Source organism: Crocodylus porosus, unplaced genomic scaffold (genome assembly GCF_001723895.1).
Source record: "Crocodylus porosus isolate Cpor-Errol unplaced genomic scaffold, CroPor_comp1, whole genome shotgun sequence".
Classification (NCBI taxonomy): Eukaryota; Metazoa; Chordata; order Crocodylia; family Crocodylidae; genus Crocodylus; species Crocodylus porosus.
This window is the reverse complement of record NW_017728931.1, coordinates 110,228,235-110,243,466: the sequence shown is the minus strand read 5'-3', so window position 1 is coordinate 110,243,466 and position 15,232 is coordinate 110,228,235.

Below are 15,232 nucleotides of genomic sequence, written 5' to 3'. Positions count from 1 at the left end.
GTTCTTAAGACAGGTTAACTGTCAGCAGAGGCAAAATAGCAGCAGACCCACATTCAGCTCTTTCTTGCCTGCACCCATGATGATATGCAAGAGGAATTCAGCAATAAGCATTTTTCTTTCTGTGGAAGGATCTATACTACCCAGTGGGAGGATGCATGGATCTATCCATGGGCCTGGGGATACAGGCTTCACTGAATTTTACCAGTGACAGACCAGGGATGGGCCTGGTCCAGCTCTTGGGCAGAGGAGTTAAGCTCTGGCTGAGGCTACAGCATTGCCCTGAGAGGCAGGGTGAGCAGGGTGCTGGAAAGCCCCATGGGTTGCCAGCAGACTGCAACCTAATGTGAGTCATGATGGAATGTGGTGCATTATGGTGCTCTAACTTACAGCACTTAATAACAGGGTTATCTTGAGAGGGATCCATCATTTTTATAGCACTCTATGTGCCGTGACCATCTTCTCAGTTACAGCTGTAGATCACTTTCTGTGCACCTACCACACAGTAAGTGTGACTTCTGTACCTGGTCCAAAGGTTCGGGGAAGAGTTTGTGGGGCTTCCCTTTGAAACTAAGGGAAAGTCAGTAGATTATGAATGAAATGTCAATAAATGTCAGGCACCATAAATATATTACTTGGCTGTCAACTGTTGTGTTGCCCAAGGAACTTTCTCTGTCCCCTTCCATCTTCTCACCAGTCCCCCATCAGTCTTTGTGTCTAGTTATATAGAGTTGAAACTGGTGAAAAGGAACCGTTGTTTATTAAATACTTCATGGTAAAATGTTGGTTTTCAGGACATTAAAGTACAGGCTCATTTTGAGTTTGGGTATTAAGGAACAATGGTTTAGAACTGTGTGCGCTTGACAGAAAACTGGTTCTGATAATTTGTTATAGAGTTTGAGGTATGCTGCCAGGAGTCTCACAGATACATACATAGGGCAGCTAGCTTTTTTTTTAATCAAGCTGCTACATTGTTTAATTTACTAGTTACCAATTTTCAGGTGTCGTTTTTTCTGCCTTTATGAATAATGATATCTTATGGTCTTGCTGTACTTCACTAGTGGGCTGTTAACCTTCAGGGATATTCAACTGCCCATTGTGGTGTACTCTGGAACAGGACAAATAATGTTACTCTTGGAATTAACAGACTCATCTCTGCCATACTTCTCACCCATAGCATAGTGACTCTAACAGGGTGAAAATTATTAACCATAAATAATATAAATTTTGCATAATGTCTTATCTATCCAACAAGCAGAGATTCCTATGAGGCATCATGAAGCAAATTTCTCTGATTCGGGCAGATTAGCAAAACATGTGGCAAATATCAATAAATTGTGTCTGAAAATGGAAATGTGCAAATTGGGTGTAAAAATAATTTTTCTCATGATCCTTTCTCATCATGCAATTTTACCTTAATACTTTTTGTTCCTTAATACCCATATGATGTACATGAGCAGCCAAACATTTAGAATATGTTTTTAAGAATAACTCAGAATTGGTACTGTGGGATGGACTGGGTGTTGAGGGAGTCAGGACAACACTTGGATGGACTGCTGTGAGCTGCTGGATTAAGGCTGCCCCAAAAAGGCCACTTCTGAAATAGAGCTTATGCAATGATATGTTTGAGTTGAATCAGTATTCTGAACTCAGAACCAGTCTCAAAATGAAGGAGCTAAATGCATGAGAGATGCAAACAGTTGCTTTATTTAAAAGAAAAATATATTTTGGTAAATAGGTAATAAAGTTGTTAGGAATTCAACAACACTTTTGGGATCATCTAGATTTCCAAATTATATAGCTAATTTTAACATTCATGAAGGCAAAGAAAGGCTTCAGTGTTCTGCTTGACTGTTTTTCTACAACAAATTATTTTAACAGAGCAATTGGACAAATTGTCTTCAAAATAGCAACAATTCAGTCCACAAACATACTTATATAACACTTCTTCAGGGCTGACAAATATCTAAGACTTAATACTTTCAGTTTGTTTTCCTCATTTAATCTATTGTAAAAGTTTCCTATTTGAAATCTATGACCTTCTTTGGATATCTTGCATCCTTCAACTTAATCGCCTTCAAGTCAGTCACCTGCTTTTTACTGACAAAACAATTAGTGCTATGTTCTGTTTCCTACACAGCCTTGAATGCCATTTCTTCAGGACTCTTGTTGTTTTATTTACAAATTCCTAAAGTGTTTGCAAACTGCCTTTCCAGATTAGTCCTTAATTGCCACAGAGGCAGTGCAGCCAGCAGCAATGCAGAAGGAGCTGGGTTCAGGGCATAGTCCACTGGCCTAGGAGAAAAGGGTTGAAGTCTTTTGTCTGCACAGAATTCCTGTATGATCCTATATGCCAAATTATTTAGCACAGATTCACAAAAGCACTATAGGGTTAAATATAAACAGTCAAAAGCCTCAGTTCAATCTTCACAGGTTAGTCTATGCTGCTTAGAGTTAACTGATAAACAAGTGAACAGATGTTCACTTTTTGATTCTGGAAATGCAGCCACATGTCTGCAGTGGCCCAGACCAGAAGCTGGAGGGGGAATAGAGCAGGCAGTACAGCACACCTCCCTGCTCCACAAGAGCAGACAGCTTGGGCCAAGGCTAAACCACTTACCTTTGAGCTAGGGTTTGTGGGGGAGGTGCAGAATATCCTGGGATGCTGGGGGACTGTGAGTTAACTTGAATCTGGAGGAGATTTGGGACAGAAGTATAATCAGCAAACTTAATTTAAATCAGTTAAATCTGATACTACATCAATTGAGGTTTATCTTAAATTGGCTTCAGCTGTTTTGAAATTGGTTTACGTGTACTAAACTCCTGTTGTGTTACAGATTTGAAACAGTTTCCAATCACATATACCAGTTTATGTCTAATTTCTGCCCTAGCCTAAGTGCCTCAAGTGGTTTAAAAATGGAATCTGTGTGCCTAAGACCAGGGGCAGACTTAGGATTTGGCAATTGCGGGGGTGGGGGGGAAGGAGAAGTGTGGAAGCTTTCCTTCTCCCTGCCTCCACCCTCCCTGCACCCACCAGTGCAGGCAGACTGCATTGTGGGAGGCTCTGGGGAATTTTTGAAGTCCCCAAGACATGAAAGAATTCCCTCCTTCTTCCCCTCCATGCTCAAAGGCATATCCCCTCTGCTCTCCTTTCCTCCTCCCACTCCCCAACCTGCTACTGATGCTTCCCCCCTCACCCCCCCCATCTCAGGGGTGGGGAAAGCTTCAAAGTTGCTCCTGCCTGCTCCAACGAGGCTGTACAGTGGTTGGGTTCAGGTGGGAACAGCCGCAGCAATGGGGAGGGGTATCTTGTCCTGCAGGAAGGACTGGTTTGGAAGCTTCACCCATCCCCAGAGGCTCCTGTGTCATGATCTTGTCCAAATAAGGGAGTGCAGCCACATCACTGCATCTCATCTGGATCTGTCCCTGCCTAGAGGCCAGAATGCAATACACAAGAATCCCTGCTTAACCACTTAGGCAGTCAAGTTTTCACCAGTAGTATTCCATCACCACCTAGAATACGTTCAGGGGATATGTCCAGAACATCTGCAGTCTTGGCAGGGTGGAGAATCTCAGCACTTATGGTAACAGCATCTGGAATTCACAAATTGATGCTCTGGTGGTCCTTAAAAGCCACACAGTAGGTGTGCCCACAAAATACCTAACATACACTGACAAGAGTGATTTCAGCATGCAATCCAGGAGTCATGACCACTTGCATTAAAATACACAGCCAGAGGAAGAGGAGGAAGTACTACCTAGCTTTAATATTAAAGTCTAGAAGTCAGGGTGCTCACCAAGGAAGTGTAAGCCTTGAGTTCTACTTCCCACCTTCCAGCAGAGACCTCCTAGAGGGAGAGGTAAGCAAGAAGGTATTCTTTATCCCTTCAGTTGAAACTGTGACACTTTGACAGGAGTCATGGGGCTAGAAAGACACATTGGCTTGCACTGTAAGACTGGAGCCTACTGATGAGAAAACTTCCTTAAGAAACAGATGGGAGATCTTGGCCGTGATCCTCACTCCAAGAACCACTCATACACTCTACATTACACAGCACAGGGTAAAATTGATTAACTGTGATATCAAAGTCCAAGAGAAAGGCAGGAATTCACATTTTTCTTCTCTTCAGCATTTCTGATTGGCTAGCAGAGGCATTCTCTGCATGGTGGCCGCTGTGAATTCCATATTGAGGCATGTGCCTCTCCTGATATGTTGTATCCGGCAGTGGTTCTCAGCAGGTCCATTGACTTGCTTTGGGACTGTCAGGCTGCTATATGCTCAAAGGGCAGACACAGGTGGGAAAGCCCAGGTCCCAACCCTCTGAATGTTCCTGGCACTGAGCTGCTCTGCATGTGCTAGCTTTGGTCACTTTCATACATTTCTGTTATAAAAGATACTGTACAACTATTATTTTGAAAAAGCAAACTGGCTCCTAAGGATCTTAGAAAACCTATAAAAGAAATGGACACTATTTTCCTACCTTGCTAGCATTCCAAAATGTAAATGATAATCAAATGTGAATAAAGTTCATTGCAAACAATAAAAAATAAAGTTAGAAAACTGACCGTAAAAATCATCTGTAATTAAGCCTTTATAGTATGACTGGAAATAACAAACTAAAACAGGCAATCAACATTACCATGCATGAAGCATACATATCTCCTAATAATAGCAATAATTAAGGGCTGTTGACAAGACCTCATCTGAGGGAGAGACTGGGGAGGCATGTCTTTCCTGACAGTGGGATATCACATTAAATTTTAACATGATGCTGGCAGCCTCCTAAAGGATAGAGTCAAGGCAGGTGGTAATCTAGTTCAGTGGCAATGGAAAATAGGCTACTGTACTTTGGCCTTAAATTACACTGCAACGTTTGTATTAAGAACAGAGGACACTTTATTTGATATTCATAATGTATCTCCCTAAGCGCTCTCATTTCTTTTCTTTATGGAAAAGGGTAACAATTGTTTCTCAGGGATAATATATATTTTTTTTTAGGAAAGAAAGGATCTGTCAAGTAACACGTTAATTAGAATAGTGAGGTTCATTTTCAGCACTAAATTACCGCAAGCCTAGGCATAGGGTACTGCAAATGGAATTTTCAGGACAACTGATATTACTGAAGATGAGAAGACTACTGCCGAAAAGGATAAATCTCCAGCTGCTGATTCAGAACACTCTTTTGCTTTTATTTATTGCAAGTTTGTGACCAAAAAATAAATCCATGAGAATGCAATGCATTTCAGACTGGAAGCTTGGTCTTGCTAAACCTTAGTAATGCGAGTGGGACTATTTATGTAAGAATTTGTAGAAGGAGGTTCTTACAGGCTGATCTGGTTCTTGCTGAGTCTGGTTCTCAGATACTGAGGCTTTAAAGAGACCAGGAACAACCCATTCTATTATATTCCACACACCCAATTCCATCAAAACAGTTTAGGTTAGCTCTATAAATGATGCTGGTTTAGTTTTATAGAGATTTTTTTTAAACTTAGAGCAATATCTTTGGGGATACAAATGAATTACAAGTGAATTCTACAGTGACACTTTTGAGCATGTATGGATCACAGGTATTGCTGCTTTCTTTGAAGGAAGGATTCTTTAAAGCTCAAGTTCTGTGACTGTGCGGTATTCCTGGCCTCAGGTAAATGGCAAAAATGTCATTAATGTCAATAACAACAGATCTTAACAGTCACTACTGAAAAACAGAGGTGGGTTTCCCAGAAGCTTTAAAGCACTGATATATAATAAGCAAGGTCTATGGCTTCCTTGAAGCATTTAGGAAAAGGAAAATCTGGGCGGCAAGGGAGGAAATTCTTTTTTTAAATGTAGCAACATCAGTGTCTTTCATAACAAAAAAGGAAAAAAATACTATGGGTCTGATCCTGCTGTTTAGTTATATGTAGTGCATGATTGTCTTCAATAAAAATTCAATGTAGATCAGGTTTAAAGAACAAGGCCATCATGTACATTTCCTTCAGTATGAATTTTTTCTCTGGCTCATCCTAAATGAGTATCTTACAAATGCATTCCACTTTGCCTCCAAGTTTTGGAGCAGATATTATTCAAATCCTGATTCATTCCATTTAATCTGGATTATACCTGGTTCTTAATTATATGGTTGTAATGAGTCATGTGTATTACAACAGTATAATTCAGATGGAACTAAGGTGCAGCCCACAGAGCTGGGATGGCTGTTAATTCGGTATATAACTCCCAGAAAGTTCTGGTTGGCTTGTGACCCTAACCCGTATGATTTTCTGTATAAATGTGGGAACTCCCCCATTTCTTGTAGCACTTTCTGGGGGCAAGGGGTTGGTACACTACAAATAGTTATGATGGGGAGCTACGGTCACAGGCCAATGGGCCAAAGGGAGAGAACAGGTAAAAGATAAAGGAATACCAACAACTACAGCAATATACACCCGGTACCTTGACTTCCCACCACCCCATACAATTCTGGAGGTGTCCCCAAACAAGCCATTAATCCCATAATGCTCAAACAGCACCAGCTTGCAGCTTCCCCCCAGTCTGAGTTCAGTTCAACGTAGTCTTGGCTGACCAAGCCAGTAGGATCCCAAGCACCACTGCATTCCTCCTACACAGGGCTGACCAGAAGCTATGTGCAGGGGTTGCAAATACTGTCCATTTCTCACTCAGACCTCAAATTTTCCCCTCCCCTTGCCTCCTTTTCCTTATAACCCTGCCCCCAGCCCCTGGGGTGTTTCTAGAAGTTGTAGTTTGACTTAGCAGTCATCACAGCTCTGCAGGCAGCGCCTCAGTTCCTTCTGCTGTTACACACATTACTCATTGCACTGAATTAAATAATCATTTTGAAATAGTTGGAGTAACTCCAACTATATACAAGTGTACCTGAAAATTGAAATTAGGCCTTCGGTTCTTCAAATCTTGACTCCTTTAAGTGCATACCATTTTTTTCTCAGCTACATACTGCCTAAAGACTAAAATGATGTACTTAGCATGTCTGCTGGAACGCATGGACTCTGACCTTTAGGGACTGTAGCCATGTCATTAAATATGCATACTGTATCCAGTCAAAATTCAATGCTCTTCACCTGGGGTGAACACTAATCAGTGACATCTTTGGTATTTGAACTATCACTGATCTTGAGGCTCGTGTGCTGTGTAAATGATTCAAAATCTGACTGGGCAGTGAGCATTTGAATACATTTGCTATTCAAGATTTTAAAAATGAGTGAGATCACCTTCTGTAACTGTTTTTTGGGGGAAGGAAGTCTTTGGCAAAGTGGAATTAAAAATTGCTTTGATGAGATTTTTTTGCCATTCAGTAGAAAAGTAGAAACGTAAAACAGACATTGCCTCCTTACAGTAGCACTGAAAATTAGCTGGAGGTGACTATTTTGTTGCTGAGACATATTATTTTGTGTATAGTTTAATAAAGGAATGCTAAAAAAGTTTTTTTCCTTCCTCCATATCACCAGGTTCAACTGTGAAAAGGAATCCTGCTTTTCAACATTAAAGTTTCTTCTCTGAGGAAGAAATGCTCATGTTCTTGATGAAGCAATGGACATTGTTTAAAGGTAAATATTGATTCACAGTCTATCTATGCATCCGTTGACTCGCACACTGAGGAATACACATAATTAAAGATCAGCTACAGGAACCTGTTAAAAGAATACATCTGCAACTGCAGACCATAGACAGACAGATACCATCGGTTCAATCTCATCCAATTTATACAGGTGCACAAAAGCATCAACTCTATTGAACTTCATGATTACATTGGTGTAACCTTGGTACCAGTAAGATAAGTATAACAATTGCATATTTCCTTTATCCCCCACAAAGCTGCTAAACATCAGGCTTTGTTACACTATCTCAATTTAGGATTTTTGTGCTAGATTATCTCCCATTGGCCTCAACAGAATACTTTCTAATTAACTGGTCCTTAGCTCATGGAGCCATAAACATTTTGTCTGAGTAAGAATTGCAGCTCCCTACTTTCAATCTTTCAAATTTTTGGAGAATTGAGGCTAACTGCAAGTTTAGTTATATTCAGTTTATTTCACATTAGAAATCAAAAGAAAATATGTAATACAACTTTGCATTGACCTTTATAACTGACATAAAGATGATTTATATGAAAAGGAGAAAGGTAGTGTTAAAATGTTGCTGTTACCATGATGGTCAAGGAATTGTGTGAGAGGCAAGGATTTTGTGGAGGTAATAACCTTTAGTGAGGTAACAGCATGGCTGGAATAAAGTTAGACAAGCTTTTGAATATAAGATATAAGGTCAGGCTTAGCATGAAACAAATCTTTACTTGTCTTTATAACTCATGGGGTTTTTTTTCCAAAAGCAAAAATAGAAGCTATTTTCATTACTTTCCTCTACTTTCAGACAATGCACAAAGTTATTATTTTGTTGTACTAACAATATTCAATGGCAAACAGTTCCGGAATAATATTGTGCTGTTCAGTCGTCTCCTATGAAATTGTTGTTGCCTTCTTAACAGCAAGGTTTACAACTCATTTATGAGTAAGTTCAGTGTTTGCCCCGTATCCTGAATTCCATTTTTCCTCCTCTGACTCATGGCACTGATGACCTATATATGGAGAAATTGTTTGCACAGTCCATGCTTGTCATGTTTCCTTGCTGTTGACATGCACAGGAACTGTTATAAAACCAAATAACAGGAAAGAAAACTCTTCCTTTCCCTGCACAACAGCTGCAGCAGACAACAAAAAACAAACACCTGAGAGACGTGTAGCTCATTTTTCAGGTGACCTCATTAGGAAAAACAGGAAAGACCCAGACTTCTGTGTTTGCTTTATAACTTGTTGTTTGCCTTCACTGACTCTGTTGGGATTTAGGGACTAACTGTATGACAGGAAACTCAGGGAAGCAGTCTACACTGTCTGATGCTATTGTTTTTCTTTTGAGGTCACTAAGTTCATTTCCACTATACTGTTTTCCTACCAATGTGTTTTGAGCCAGTTTAACTGACTGGAACTGAGTGTTTTAAAATAATCTGACAGCAGATTTGGTAGTAATTTTATTCTTTTTATTCTTACCAGGTGAGCGGAGGTAAACTTTTGCCCAAGATGCACTCGAAGAGAATTTGCAGGTTTTTGCTCAGTTCTTTTGGATACCAGCCAATTTCACTAAACCATAACGCGCACACAGTTTCTCTAGAAGTGTGATCAAAGAAGACTGAATGCCACACCAGTGCACAGAAGTTAAGCTGATCCTCTCATCTGAGCCAAGGAGAATCAATGCCAGCTTTTTGTTTTTACAATAATTCTCCTTTTCTCACTAGTAGCTTCAGGCATTAATTAGAGCCATAAAAAGGTATTCAACAGAACTTGCAACCATGGTTTCAAGGCTGCTGCCCAATTTGCACTGCATGTTTGGCCTTTGGCACGAGACTCACTATACTAAAGAGACTGACAAACAGGGCTTAGGCTAGAAACAACACAGGAAAAAGTCATGCCATGGAGCCAGAATCCCCCCTTCCCATGAAGGGTCTTGTGGGAAACATGAGGTAATTTTCAGATTGAGTTATGAACCTCCATGTACTTCTGCCACATTAATCCTGTTATATTTGAGTTAATGGTAAACTTCACTCCACCTTCCACATGAGATGGAGCTTAACCTTGAAGTTTTGGTTGAGAAGGTATTTTTTATTATAAACTCTTATTTTCATGTGAAGTTTAAGTTGGAGAAGCTAGAAGACTATGGTAGAATTGTATGTATGACTATTTATTTTCTTGAGATGCTCATAACCAGTTTTGTTTTAAAATTCCCAACCTGGGCTATGCATATTTGTTTGTAACTCACTGAAAAATAAATTAATTCTTTGAAACCTTTCATTAATGATGTGGTTACTACTTAAATATATGCCCCCATGAACAATTTAAGCCAAGTCAGTCCCAAGGCTGCTGTAACCATTTGGGCACCTTAGGTACATGCTGTACATCACTGGTGATTCTTCAGGCAAAGTGACCTGGTAGTGCCCATCTCCTCACCTGGTTTGGATGGTGGTTGGCTCACAGAGAGCTCATCTGCCCTCTGACAAGATTTGTTTTTAGTCCTGCTGGGTGGTGGGAGCATTGGTTTAGTTGCCAAAACCCAACCATGGAACAGGCTGTACTGGTTTACATCATACCAGATGGCAAACCAAGAGAGGCCTGGCTTGGCAGACCCCCACGAACACTTTGCAGGAAATCCTGTTCTGGCCCAATTAAAGACGTGGCAGAATGCTTGTTGACTTCAGTGGGGCGAGGATTTCCCTTCATGTATTTCATACAATTCATACAATTTTGTCCTCATTGTTCCACTGCTAGTCAAGATTTGCCTCCACTGGAACTGGCATAAAGCTTCACTTAGGGAAGCCAAGGGTTTTCTGAAATTAGAAGGTATAGCACAGACCAAAAATTTGGAGGCCATACAACTAAGTTCCCATATTGACTTCTGCTCATAGGCTTCTTGATTTCCAGGCTGGGTTTAAGAATCCAGAAAGAAAACATAACAAACTAACCTGAAAAAAGCCTCTTGAACTATTGACTCAAATCTCCAAAAGTAGCCAAAGGTGAATGAAATAAGTTTAAAGCTATAGAGTTTCAGCTCTATTTAAACTGGTATCAGAGACTGATATAGCTGTTACCTTAGAACAGGAGACATACACTCCAAAGCAGCAAGCCTCTTCCTTTTGTATGTGTGAAGCATAGTAAAATAAATAATAAATAATAGTAATATGCTTGCTTTCATTCCAAAATATTTCACAGCAATTTGCAATTTAAACAGCAATAGAGGTGCCAGTTTATCTACCACTAGAAACACCTACCCCTGAGAGAAAATGCAGAAGCTGTTCAACATTAATCTAAACTAAAGTTTTAGGGTCGTAAATTTATCATACCATACAGCTGAAAGGACATAGGCAATTATGGAGGCAGAATGGATCGAAATAATATGAAATTTCATCAAAGCATCAGGGTAAAAGCTGGGGCAGTGCGAAGCTGTGGATGGTGATTAGATTCAGAGGAGATTCGGCCCTATTCGGTGGCCGAATCTCTGAATCGGAATTGAATCAGGAGACCAATTAAAAGGTTCAAATCAATTCAAAGCTCTCCGAATCTTCAGAAAAGCTTTGGAGAGCTTTGATGATTCGGAGAGTCCCCAGCAGCTGCAGCAGGGAGCTGCAGCCGGACTCAGGGCTGGTAAGTATTAGGGGCAGGGGAAGGGAGGCTGGTGGAGGGAACCATGGGGGAACCCCTGCCAGCCTTCCAACCCCCCCACTCCCTGAGTCCTCCCCTACAGCTGCTCCACCGGTCCCAGCTCCTGGTGCTTTAAAAAAAAGCCTCAGTGCTCACCGGGTGCTGCCGGGTGGGGGGTGATCCCTGCTGCCCCCACTTCCACGCACTGCATGGGGGGCTCTGCATGAGCCCCCCTCACTCCACCAGCCCCCCCCAAGGCTGCCCCACCCAGAAAAAAAAGTGGTCTCGGGGCTTTGAGGGGCTTGTGGAAGAGCACCCCATGTGGTTCAGGGCAGTGGGGATCATCTCCCACTGGCAGGAATGGTGAGTCCAGGGGGGGTTTCTGGGAGGGGTTCTTAAAGGGCCAGAGCTGGTCTGGATGGGGCAACTGTGGTGGGGCTGGGGAAGTGAGGAGGGGAGTCAGGGAGCTTGTGCAGAGCCCCTCATGCAGTGTGGAGCAGTGTGGAGCAGCAGGGATGGCCCCCCAACCAGCAGCACCCAGTGAATCAGGGCTTTTTTTCCCAAAAGAGCCAGGCACCGGGAAGGGCAGAGCAGCCATTGCTGGGCTGGTGGGGGATGGGTCTGGCTGATTTGGAGATTTGGCCAAATCGATTCAGGATAGTGATTTCACTCACCAAATCGAATCACTGCCTCCCCATATCAGCCGAATCAGAATCCAAAGCAAATACTAGCCACTTTGCACAGGCCTAGTAAATGCCCCTAATCTGAATGGAAGCCCTCCAACATAATCCTTAATGACCAGAGGTTGTCAGGATCTCACTAGTGTAAGGATGTGAAAGATATGTCTATTGTATTTTACTATGGAGTACTGTCAGTTTACTCCAGAACAAATGTGTAATGTGTCTACATAGAATCATCGAATCATAGAAAATTAGCGTTGGAAGAGCCCTCAGCAGGTCATCTAGTCCATGTTCCTAGTCAAAATAGGACCATCGCCAACTAGATCATCCCAGACAAGGCTTTGTCTAGCCAGGTCTTAAAAATCTCCAAGGACAGAGAGGTCACAGCCTCTCTAGGTGACCTATTCTAGTGTTTTACTATCCTCCTAGTGACCACAGGTGATTGGTAGGGGGTGCATGGGGGTGCACATACCCCCCCGATGGGGCGGTGCCCCCCCCGATGGCATACACTGCTGCTGCCCCCCGACAGAGTCAGCGGCTTCTGCAGGTGCCACCCCAGGTTCAGGAGGCACCAGTCACTCATGCTAGAGACAAAGTTCTTCTTAATATACAACCTAAACTTCGCTTGCTGCAACTTGAGACCATTATACCTTGTTCTGTCATCTGCAGCCACTGAGAACAGTCCAGCTCCATCCTCTGCGAAATGACCCTTCAGGTAGTTGAAGACTGCTATTAAATCCCATCTCAGTCTTTTCCTCTCCAAACTAAATAAGACCAGTTTCCTCAGCCTTTCCTCATAAGACAAGTACCCCAGCCTCACCATTTTTGTTTCCCTCCATTGTACTCTTTCCAATTTGTCCACATCCTTTCTGTAGTGGGACGCCCAAAACTGAACACAGTATTCCAGATGTGGCTTTACCAGTTCTGAATAGAAGGGAAAAATCTCTTCCCTCGACCTGCTGGCAATGCTCCTGCTAATGCAACCCAGTATGCTGTTAGACTTCTTGGCAACAAGGACACACTGTTGGCTTATATTCAGCTTACTGTCCACTGTAACACATACATCCTTTTCTGCAGAGCCGCTGCCCAGCCAGTCAGCCCCCAGCCTGTACCAGTGCATGGGATTACTCTATCTTAAGTACAGGACTTTGTACTTGTCCTTATTCAACTTCAAGACATTTCTTTTGGTTCAATCCTCCAATTTGTCTTGGTCTCTCTGTATCCTAACCCTATCCTCCAACCTATTTACTACTCCCTACAACCAGTTTGGTGTCATCTGCAAACTTGCTGAGGGTGTACTGTGTGACAACTTCCAGTTCACTGATGAAGATATTGAACAAAACTAGGCCCAGGATTGACCCCTGGGGACTCCACTTGATACTGGTTGCCAGCTAGACATCGAACCATTGATTACTATGGTGAGCCTGATGATCCAGCTAGATTTCTATCCATCTTACAGTCCTTTCATCCAACCTATACTTCCTTAGCTTGCCTTCAAGAATGTTTGGGAGACAACAATGTTCAAAAGCCTTGCTAAAGTCAAGGTATACCACATTCACTAGTTTCTGTATCCACAGAGCCCGAGGTGGGTAAAAATGGGGAGGGAGAAGATGAAGAAGGAAAAATACTTAGAACATGTAAAGGTAGAAATATAAACTGGGAAAAAGGAAGGAAGGAAGTACTGAAAAGACAAAGGAACAGAAAAGTATAAATATAATACAGGAAAAGAAGGGGCAGAAAATGTAGGAAGTAAATTGGGAGTTTCATATAAATATGAATATGTTATGTTGGAGAAAATTCAGAGAGTTTGATCATTAGTCAAGTTTTCACAACTTCTTGGGAGTCCCTTTTTTAGTTAATATGGAGCCAAATCCTGCAGCTTTGTATTCTTATCTCCTATTTGACTTAACTGTAGTATAGATGGGAAGATAGGTATGAAAGTAGAAGCACACTGATTTTTGCTAATCTGGATTAAGCAATTGCTATGAACCAACTCATGCAGTCTTATGTATGCAAATTTCCAACTGACTAAATGGCAGTTTTACCTTTATTATTTTTATCCTGGAAGTTACTTAAATCATTCATCTGGAATTAGAATGGTATGCATAGTGCTTCCTGCCTTTGATCCTTCTATTTTTACTGTATGCACTGAATTGCTTTCAGTTTGTAACAGACATAGGAACTGAAAACATAAGATATTCAAGAATATAAATGCCCAGGAGCATACAGCATATCGGCTAATTTGCTTGTTTTAACAAGAGTCTCTCAAAGAACCTATGTCTGAAGTATTTAACTACTGTCTATCTATATCTAGATAGATAAATAGATTAGACAGATGTTTGTGTGTATTTCAGTTGGTCAAAGACATACTGCAACGAACAAAAATTTTCCTACTTGAAATGAAACTCTCTTCTTCATGGTAGAGTTAGTAGTTATATGATGAATGAAATATTCCAGCACTCCCACTGAATTTACAGGATTTTAGTCATTGTGTCCAATGGGAGAAGGGTAATGGCCTCAGAGTATTCATTTTGCTTACCATTAAATGGACTACTTTCTCCTTTTTCACTGGAATGAATTTTTGCCTCTAACTACAATTGAAGCCTCCAGAATCAAGTCCTAAATCCACTTGTGTGTAAAGTAGCATCCTAATATGATAAAGATTCTCCTCACACAAAGCAATGTAGCCTCTTTATGCCTTATAATGGCTTTCCTTAATATACTCTAAGTCTTCATTTTGTTTTTCAGTGATCAACAATATAAAACTGGCTAGTAAATGCTGTACTGAGTTACTCTACCTCTGAGTAAAGTAACTCCTGCTGCTGTTTGAATTTGGCTTTCAAAAGTTATAATAGAAACCAAAGAGGGATTGAGAAATGTTACACATTCTCCATGCCAACATCTTAATTTGCAATCTGGTGATTTAACATGCCCAGGCATTAACCAGTCTGAAAGTCTTGCACATACTGTAGGGCTTTTATGGCTTCTGTTCTTTTATTCTTAGTGTTGCGATCAAATACTGTTCATAAGGGAAAAAATAGCATACGGTCCTGATATTTTCCATTGCTCCCAAATTATATTTGGAAGCAGAACTGACTGGGGAAACTCAGAGAGAGCACAGATACTGAATTAATTGTCAGATAGATTTGGTATTTCTTGGGTGGGGAAAGAGCTTTTTCCTGTTTGTCTGGAAAGTTTGCTTCTGGTTATTATTTTCAGACTACTGATGGCTCAAAAAGATTTCTCTGAAACATTTCAAAACCTGGGAGCTCCACAGCAGACTTACTAAAATATACTTTAAAAATAATAACCATTATATTTAATTAAAAACCTGATATCCTTCTAAGCGTCTCAAAAGC